The following is an 8,253-nucleotide window of genomic DNA, read 5'->3' on the forward strand; positions in this document are numbered from 1 at the left end:
TGTTATGTGCATAAATAAATAGCTTAAATGTTTTCTATCCAAGCAAATAGAGAAAGTCTCTTTAAAAAATGAAAAAGACTGACAGCAATGGATTTCTCTAACTGGTGGGTGTAATCTCCATGGAAGCTTGCATTTTAATTGCCATTGAGTGATACAATTATGTCACGTGGCTCTATATATATTCATATATTTTTTTACCTCTGCCTTTAAAAACTATTGAGAAATCTGAGCAAACCTCCCTTAATTAAATAAATTGGAAATCATAAGAATAAATATAATTGCTTTGGGAAATCATTCCTAACTCTTAATTTTTAACCATTTTCATTACTTTAATTAATTGTGGTTTGGGAGAGTAGATTTCTTGAGTGGTTAGTCAGCTGTTGCTTTACCTCTAGTCCAGGTCAAGGACTCAACAACTGGCATGCTGCATTATTGCCTCTCGCTAAAAGGTGATTCTCTAATCACATTTTCTGGCATAAACACTTGGATTATGAAGAATCTGAGTGATATCTGTCCCTCCAGCAAGCCCGAGCAAAAAATAGGGCAGCTGTTGAGATTGGAGGTGGTCTGGGAGCTGAAGTTAAGTGTGTGACATCCACTGCACTGGGGGAGGCAGAGACTACAGATAATTTCTGTCCACAATCACTCTGCACCACCACCTTGTCTCTTGGATGAATAAGATTTCAGCCCCCACAAAAAGAAGTGCAAAAAAGACAGATTTAGAGAGAGATTTGCCATTAAAAGGAACTGCATCCAGCTTCCATCTATCTTTTATCCCTGTTGTGAAATCAGCAAGAAACCGGCAAGTTTATCCAAGTATTTCAAATATTTTCACTTTACAAGCAACCTGTGTATTTTATAAATACTAACATCATAATCCCTTCTTAATCTGGCAAGGGGTGGATGTTTTAATCTTTTGGTGTGCTGAAAGGTAATATTATTGGAGAGTTATTTGCCCACTCCCCGGTGATGGAGTCTGCAGCATTCAGCATTTAACTATGGAAGTGGAATTCTTGCCTTTCAGGGTTTATTTACAGATTTTGCCAGATGAATGTGTAACCTGTGAACTATAATTAGGGATTTCCAGCTGTTACCAGAAAGCCTGGAATGCACAGCTTGCAAGCTTTGAACGTATTTAAAAAACACTACTCATAATCCTAAAATATTATTAAACTGGCAGGTACGGAATAGCAAATATTTTAATGCATATTAACCCTTTATTCACTAAAATTATAGCACATGTATATTATAGAGAATACATGCAGACCTTTGAGTCTCTGAGGTGCATTTAAGGACAGTTTAATTCAAGTGCTGCCAGCTCAGTATTGCATTTCCATTTTGGCCACAGGGCAAAACCAGAAATCCCTGATTTTTGCTTAGATTGATTGGGAATAATTTTGTGGAACCTGGGAGAGATAGTCTTGTTCCTTTATTTAGGTATCAGATAGAAAAGCCAGTGCATAAAAGAGGAAACCATCACCTTCACACAATCCTCCATTTATTATCTGTTTTCTAGAAAACTAATTCAGATTATTTCCTACTCTACCCATTATAAGAGTTAATCCCCAACATCTTTGGTTTTAAATACGAATTTGAGAATTTAATATTACCCTAGAACAATGCTTTTAAGAATACCCTACATTTCACTTGTTTTAAGAAAAAAATTCCTCAAAAAAAACCCCCAACACATAACAACAAAAAAAAGTTTAGGTCAACTGGAAAAGTCAGTTCTGAATTCTGAGACTTTTGGAGGATAAGCACATGTTAACATATGCAAAAATGTTCTGATGTTTTGGTTCATACCGAGCTCATGCCCTGTTTGACATAAAGCCCCTCAGTTATACCTGCACCACTCCCCACAGAAAGGGCCAGTGAAGGGCATGCTTGTTTTAACCAACAAAATCTGAAGTTCAGAGAGATTCAAGTTCCACACCTCAGCATTAGTTAAGAGGGTTTTTTTGTCTAAAATTTCAGAGATCACACAGCTTTTCAAAACTATCCAGTCTAAATAAGCCTTCAGCTAGGGAAAAGTATATCCTTGGAATAAATAGGAAGAATATGTAAACATCTTCAGATTAAATAAGACAAAAACATAAACATCATTCTTGTTAAGAGGCAAGTCTGAATAGTTTCCGTCATGTCAAACCATGATAGTTTCACTCCAAAATCCAGCCACAGTCCTGATTAATATTTATTTTGAGACCATACACATATGTTCCTGGTTTTGGCCACTTAAGTTTGAGATATCTAGTTTATTATTTTTTCTTATATGACTTCTAGTCAACAGTTCCAAAGAAACATAAAACAAAAGCAATCAAGAGTTTTTATAAAAAAACAGACATGTGTAACCCTCCATAAATAATTTTTTTCCCCCTCAAGTTACTAAGCACAGTAATTCAAGATTTGGCTGTCTGCCTAAAGCTACAGTTTCCTTAAGTTTGAATTCAAACTTTCATCTATAAAATTGATTGTGCCATTAAAATAAAAGTGACATAGTTACCAACTACTCTCTATAATTAGACACTGTTAGGTGCTTCCTGCTACTTGAAAAACATTCTTCATTTAATATAGAGAAAGAGGTAGTGTTGACTAATGAGCTGCTCCATTACTAACTTTTACCAGTTAGTAGTAATAGTTTTATCAGAGCTGCAAACACTTTTAAATAGCCAGTTCTTTGTTTTGGGGGCTGAGCTGAAATGTTCCAAATACAGTAAAACTGTGGAGCCCATGTGCAGTATGGATTCTTTTTTCACCTCCTATAGAGACTGAAAGAGACAACCTAGACACAAACGGCCACTTGTTCTAATTGCTGATCCCAAGGAATATTCTGAAAGAATGCAGAAATTAATCTAAGTATGCAGGCTATGTTCCAGCTTGGATAAATACATCCTCTCTACCCTAAACACCCTCTATTTTTCTCCATTCTTTCATTTGATTTTAATAAATGACTTGCTTCCCCAGTAACAAAGCATTCTTTAGTGCTGCTGATGAAGAATGGCTGCCATGCTCCTCTGTGAGGTTGCAGAAGGAGCAGAAGGAGCCCTCCCTGGGTGACACCATCCCACCCAGCTGAGCGGCGTCTCCGTTAAAACTGCTGAGTAAGCATAAGAAATGGGCCAAAGCTGGGAAGCCCAAATTTGAAACACAATATTGCACCTCTCTAGGCAGGAAAGGGTTCACTGCCCCAAACCACAGATGGTGTTTGCAGCTCTCATCAGACTCTGAACTTCCTTAACTCGAGGCGGTGGCTACAAGTTCCTTCTCACCCCCAGCTGTGTCAGCAGAGGAGCTGTGCCCGTGTCCCATCACAGTTCCCTCACCCTCTGCCTGCTGCTCCCTCAGGCTCGACTGAGGGCTCGTTTCAGCCCAAGAAAATCTGATTAGCACAAACAGCTTAATAACAGGTCTTTGCTAACACTGATGTGTCCCACACTGGCTGGAACCGGGTTAGGGAGAACGTCACAAGCTGCTGCATTCCAGAGGACAGTGACAAAGCATACCTGGAGGCTGGTCTCTTCTTCCAGCCTACCTGCAGCCCAGAAAGGAGCTGTGTCTCCAGCAATGCTGGTCCTTAGCCAAAAACAGGCAAAGCAGGATGCTCTGGCATCACAGAGCCATAAAGGAGAGTTTGTGGGATTCTATTTAGCCTGAGATGACCTAGCCACACGTAAGGGCACAGAAATAATGAAACGTGGGTGTATAAGATCAAGGTGCTATCTGAAGAGATCTGACTTATATCAAACAGGCCTTTCAGAAACTCACAGCAAATTCTGTTGATCAAACTGAAGGTTTCCTCTGTTGCCAAATCTTGCCAATACTATTAATTAATAAGGAGAGAAGGGAAGTGATTGCCAAGAATGGAAAAAAAAATCTGTGTAACATCCAGTATACAATAGGGATGCAGTGCAAGTAGTTATTCCCCCTTTTCTAAAATCTATCCATACTTTCACAAAGTGAATTGTACAGCCAAATCCAAATCTTTATCAGTTTCCTGTATTCTACAGCTGCACGATCTTAGGAGATTCAGAACCCCTGAGAGGGTTTGAGAAGTACAAGTGTTAGTAGGGTGCAACAAAACAGAGAGGAAAAGAGCTGTCACTCTGCTGCTTTTCCTGAATTAAGTGGTACTGATACTTTCCTGCCTCTCCAAACCTTGGCATCCACCACCAAGATTCATTGCAATTTGGAGTTGCACTTCCAGCTTGTCAAGTAGCCAGTGTCTCACATGCACTCAACACAACGTGCACGGTGTTATCACTCCAAACGAGGCAGCACCCTGGATTTGTCAGCATTAAGTTCGTTTCAGCATCAGTTCAACACTAGAAATGTTTAAGGCTTGTCCTAACAAAAGAAGATTGAATTCTGAAAGTGGCTCACAAGTTTGGAAATGAGACTGCAAAATAAAAAAGCCAAACAGAGAACTTAAAAAGATGAGTCCTGAGCAGTCCCTTCTCATTAAGCCTCCATTTTTATTTTCTCTCTCTCTCTTTTTTTTTTTTTTTTTTTTTTTGTGTGTGTGTGTGTGTGTGTGTGTGTGTTTTGTTTTTTTCAAAACAAACTCCAAAACTCTTCAAGAGTCTTTAACCAGCAACAGCTCTGGTAGTACACATTTGCCTTTTCCATGTGAGTCTGGCTTATCTCTTTTTTCTTTCAGTACGAGTGAAACACCCGGTGACTGCTGCTGGAACCCATTCAAGGCAAATCAAATGTTTAGGACATCTCTGGAAGGGAAGACAGATAAAGAGGAGAGGGGAGTTAACTTTCAAGTCCATTATATAAAACAACTTTATGAATCCAGTATCATAGGAAATGTTCAGTGCGTGCACATCCTGTCCCTGACTCAGTTTAAACTCTCTGCAGGGACCAAACACAGCACATTAATAATACAGATGACAGAACTGGCATGTACAGTCTTTGTCTGAACTGTATTCCCTACTCCCTTCTTGTCAGCTTGGAGCTTGCAACAAGTGGTCGCTTCATCCATCACCTCTTTTATATATCCACAAGGCTAGGTCCAGCTAACCAAAAAATACTTCATATATTTCTCTTAACCATGACAGCAGTGTCCCAGTGTAAGTAAAGATGTTTCTAGTTTTCTTTTCTCTATTTTTTATATTTTATCTTTGTACCAATTTTGTATTTTTTCTGTCAAAAAACAGCATTGATTTTTTTTTTTTCCTATTTCTCTGTACAGCTTTATCCAGGCCCAGGTCTTGACTTGCAGTACCAGTGATCATCACTAAATGGACACTTAATGCCATTTTCAAACGGGGAGAGCAGTCCAGCTCCTCAGCCCTTTGTTACAGAGGACGTTATCCATGCTGTCCTAGAAGGAAATCCTCCTATGAAGCCATAAAATCCCGAGAGCTGCTTCTCATCTTCCACCCTTCACTTTCCCTCGGGGCAGCTGAGAGGTTCTGCCTATCTGGGCTGGTTCTTGGCTCTGACCTTCAGAAAAGCTGAGCACCCTGCTATCCTTAATTCCAGTTAACCCTCACCACATTCCTGAGGGAAAGCAGGAGGCACAAAGAGATGGATAACTTCTTTTAAACATCCACAAAATCGGTGGCACAGGTGGGATTTCAGTGCTCCCTTTGCAAGACAGGGCTTTTATCTCTTCCAGAACCAGGCAGCACAGCAGCAGGGGAACTTGCTCCCTTCCCCATCACCCTCCTGCTTTTTCAATTTTGACAGACAGGAGGGTCACATATTGAGCACTTTCTAGAAAGCCTTTATTTTGTGGGCAGGAGAAATAAATGGTTCTGTGTCACTAGAGGAAGGGGTTACTACCAGTCCAGCAGGTCTGTGAATACAGTAATTTCCTACAACTTGTGTCCTTCAGTCTAGCTAAAAGCTCCCCAGCCATGGAAAACCAAAGAATACAGATAAATACCACTCCAGCCTCTCTCTAGATATGTTTTATTTGCCCTCCCTTTATCATTTCACAAATAGCAGTTCGAGCACACAAGAATCTCACTTTGTATAAAATTTGCCAGCCTCAATACAGACTTATAAGGAAATGTATGGGTATCCAGGCATCCTGTAGTTATGGCAACTTACCTTAAAAGAAGTAAATGTCCTGTCCCAACTGAGACCATTCATCATTGTACTGAAAAATGTTCTGCCACAGACTTGCATTTGTAGCAGGCTAAGCACTCCCATCAATAGCACCATAAGCAGTTTTCACACTTGTACTATCCAATTTAGGTGGAAGTGTTGGTTTCATCTCAATTATTTTCTGTAATCCTCTATTTAATCCTTCCATTGAGGTCTTACTGTAATTTATTCTATTCAAACTCTACCTTTCCTGTAAAAGATATTTCTTTCCAGCAGGAACATTTGCAGGGCGGTTTTCTCCTTACATCACACCAGACCCTTTCTAGACGATGAACATTCCCTAGCAATTTTTCACATTGTTTCAGGAAATGAAAGTAAAAAGAAACTAAAAAATCGTCCTGTGGGTACCACAACTAGGTAAAGCAGGTTTCCTACCCATTTGTGTTCTCTATCTTTAGCAGCTCCTCCTCTCCTCCACACCCTTTCCATACCACTCCTGCCTTCTCTCTTGGTTCCCAGAGAAATTTTCAGCCAGAGAGATTTGTAGCTGCTGCTGTCGAAATGAAGTTCCGTGTGTGATGGCTGCCCAGCTGCCTGGTGCTTTCTGGAATGGCTCAGGTGCAAAGTTATGATCATCCTGCTTCAAGGGAGGGGGGGGGGGGGCATGCAGCCTCCTCTTCTGAGCACCGCCTAACACCTCTGAAAAAAATAGCCCTCAATCAAAATTGGCCAAAAATCTCCATTAAGGTCCAAAGCTAGTGAGAACTGAAAGAGGGACAGATTGACAGCAGGGCTGCAAGCATTTGATCTAAAAGCACAGCCCCCAGTAAGCATCCAGCCATTAGCTGTCTCTAAAGTCAAGACAACGAGACAAGTCCAATGACATTCCAAAACTGTCGAAAGACACAGATTTAAAAGCACATGGTCAATCAAAAATGATTGCCCAGGTTACAGGAGAGGTCAGTGGATCTGGTTACGGCTCTGCCTGGGGTGCCACTCACTCCCCTCAGAAGCACAAAGCGCTGTGTCACGGGAAGCTCCACCTTTAACTCATTTTGAAGCTTAGAAAATTGTCTCATCTCCCACTGCACCTTGGAGACTGCAGCTCTTTCCCAGAAGCGCACTCTGACTCCCCCAGCTAACCGTACTGACAAACACATTCCAGTTGTCATTGTAATCCTGCTGGCGGGAAAGGGGAGGGGCAAGATTGTTTTAAAGAAAATCCCTCTTTAAGCTTCACTTAAAGGATTCAAAATTAGTCCTGAGTTATTTTTTATGTCTCTTTTAATTTCTTTCATCTGAACAAAACTGCTTGTGATGAACGGAGAGGTGGTGCAAGAACTCCAAGGATGGTAACTTATCTTCAGCACTGACTACTACAAGCATCTCTAAAACCTCAGTTACCTCTCATGCAAATAATGATGAATAAAAGTCAGCCTTATCAAATCAAGGTCATTGTGTTAATGATGCATCCACTCCCTCTGGATCTTGGCAGCCACTACAATGCAGCCAGGTTATTTAAGTAGGGTATGATCTGATAGTAATCAAAAGTGGGTGCCTTCTAACCTTTCTACACCTTTACTTTGCTCCTTTTGCCTACACATCTTCCAGGCACATGGACCTCACTAAGGTTTTCTGAGGCAGAAATTGAAGTGAGGTAACAAAGCACAGAGCAGTTTTCAGGTAAAGCAGCAGGACTGAGAGGCATCTGCCTGGGGAAAAGGCAGAAGACAGTATAGTATGGGGAAGAGAAGAAAAATGAGTGCATGAGTCTTTAAAAACAAAAGAAAAAATAAATAGAAAAAAACCCAAAACGTTGGAAGTGATGAAAGAACAGATTTTTTTTTTTTTTTTTTTTTTAACCTCCACAGAAATAGACAAAGATAGAACACTAATAGGTCTGGTAAAGTTTTCTGGGGTTTCCTTCTCTCATAATTTCTGAATGTCACTTTGGAAAAAAATTGCATTTAAAACTTTTCCTTTGTTCGGCTCTGACAAAGAGTGAAGCATTCCCCCAGACCAACGGGGATGTAAACTTCTCTGAGGTAATGGGGATTTTGTTGGGGCTTGCAATGCTGCCAGCAGAGAAGACTTACACAAAGGGACAGCTTACACTTTCTTAATTCCCCTGCTAAGCAGAACCCTTAATGCTGTTGCCATGCACAACAGGGACAGGTACCTCTGTGCTTAATCCAT

Source organism: Hirundo rustica, chromosome 10, assembly GCF_015227805.2.
Source record: "Hirundo rustica isolate bHirRus1 chromosome 10, bHirRus1.pri.v3, whole genome shotgun sequence".
Lineage (NCBI taxonomy): Eukaryota > Metazoa > Chordata > Aves > Passeriformes > Hirundinidae > Hirundo > Hirundo rustica.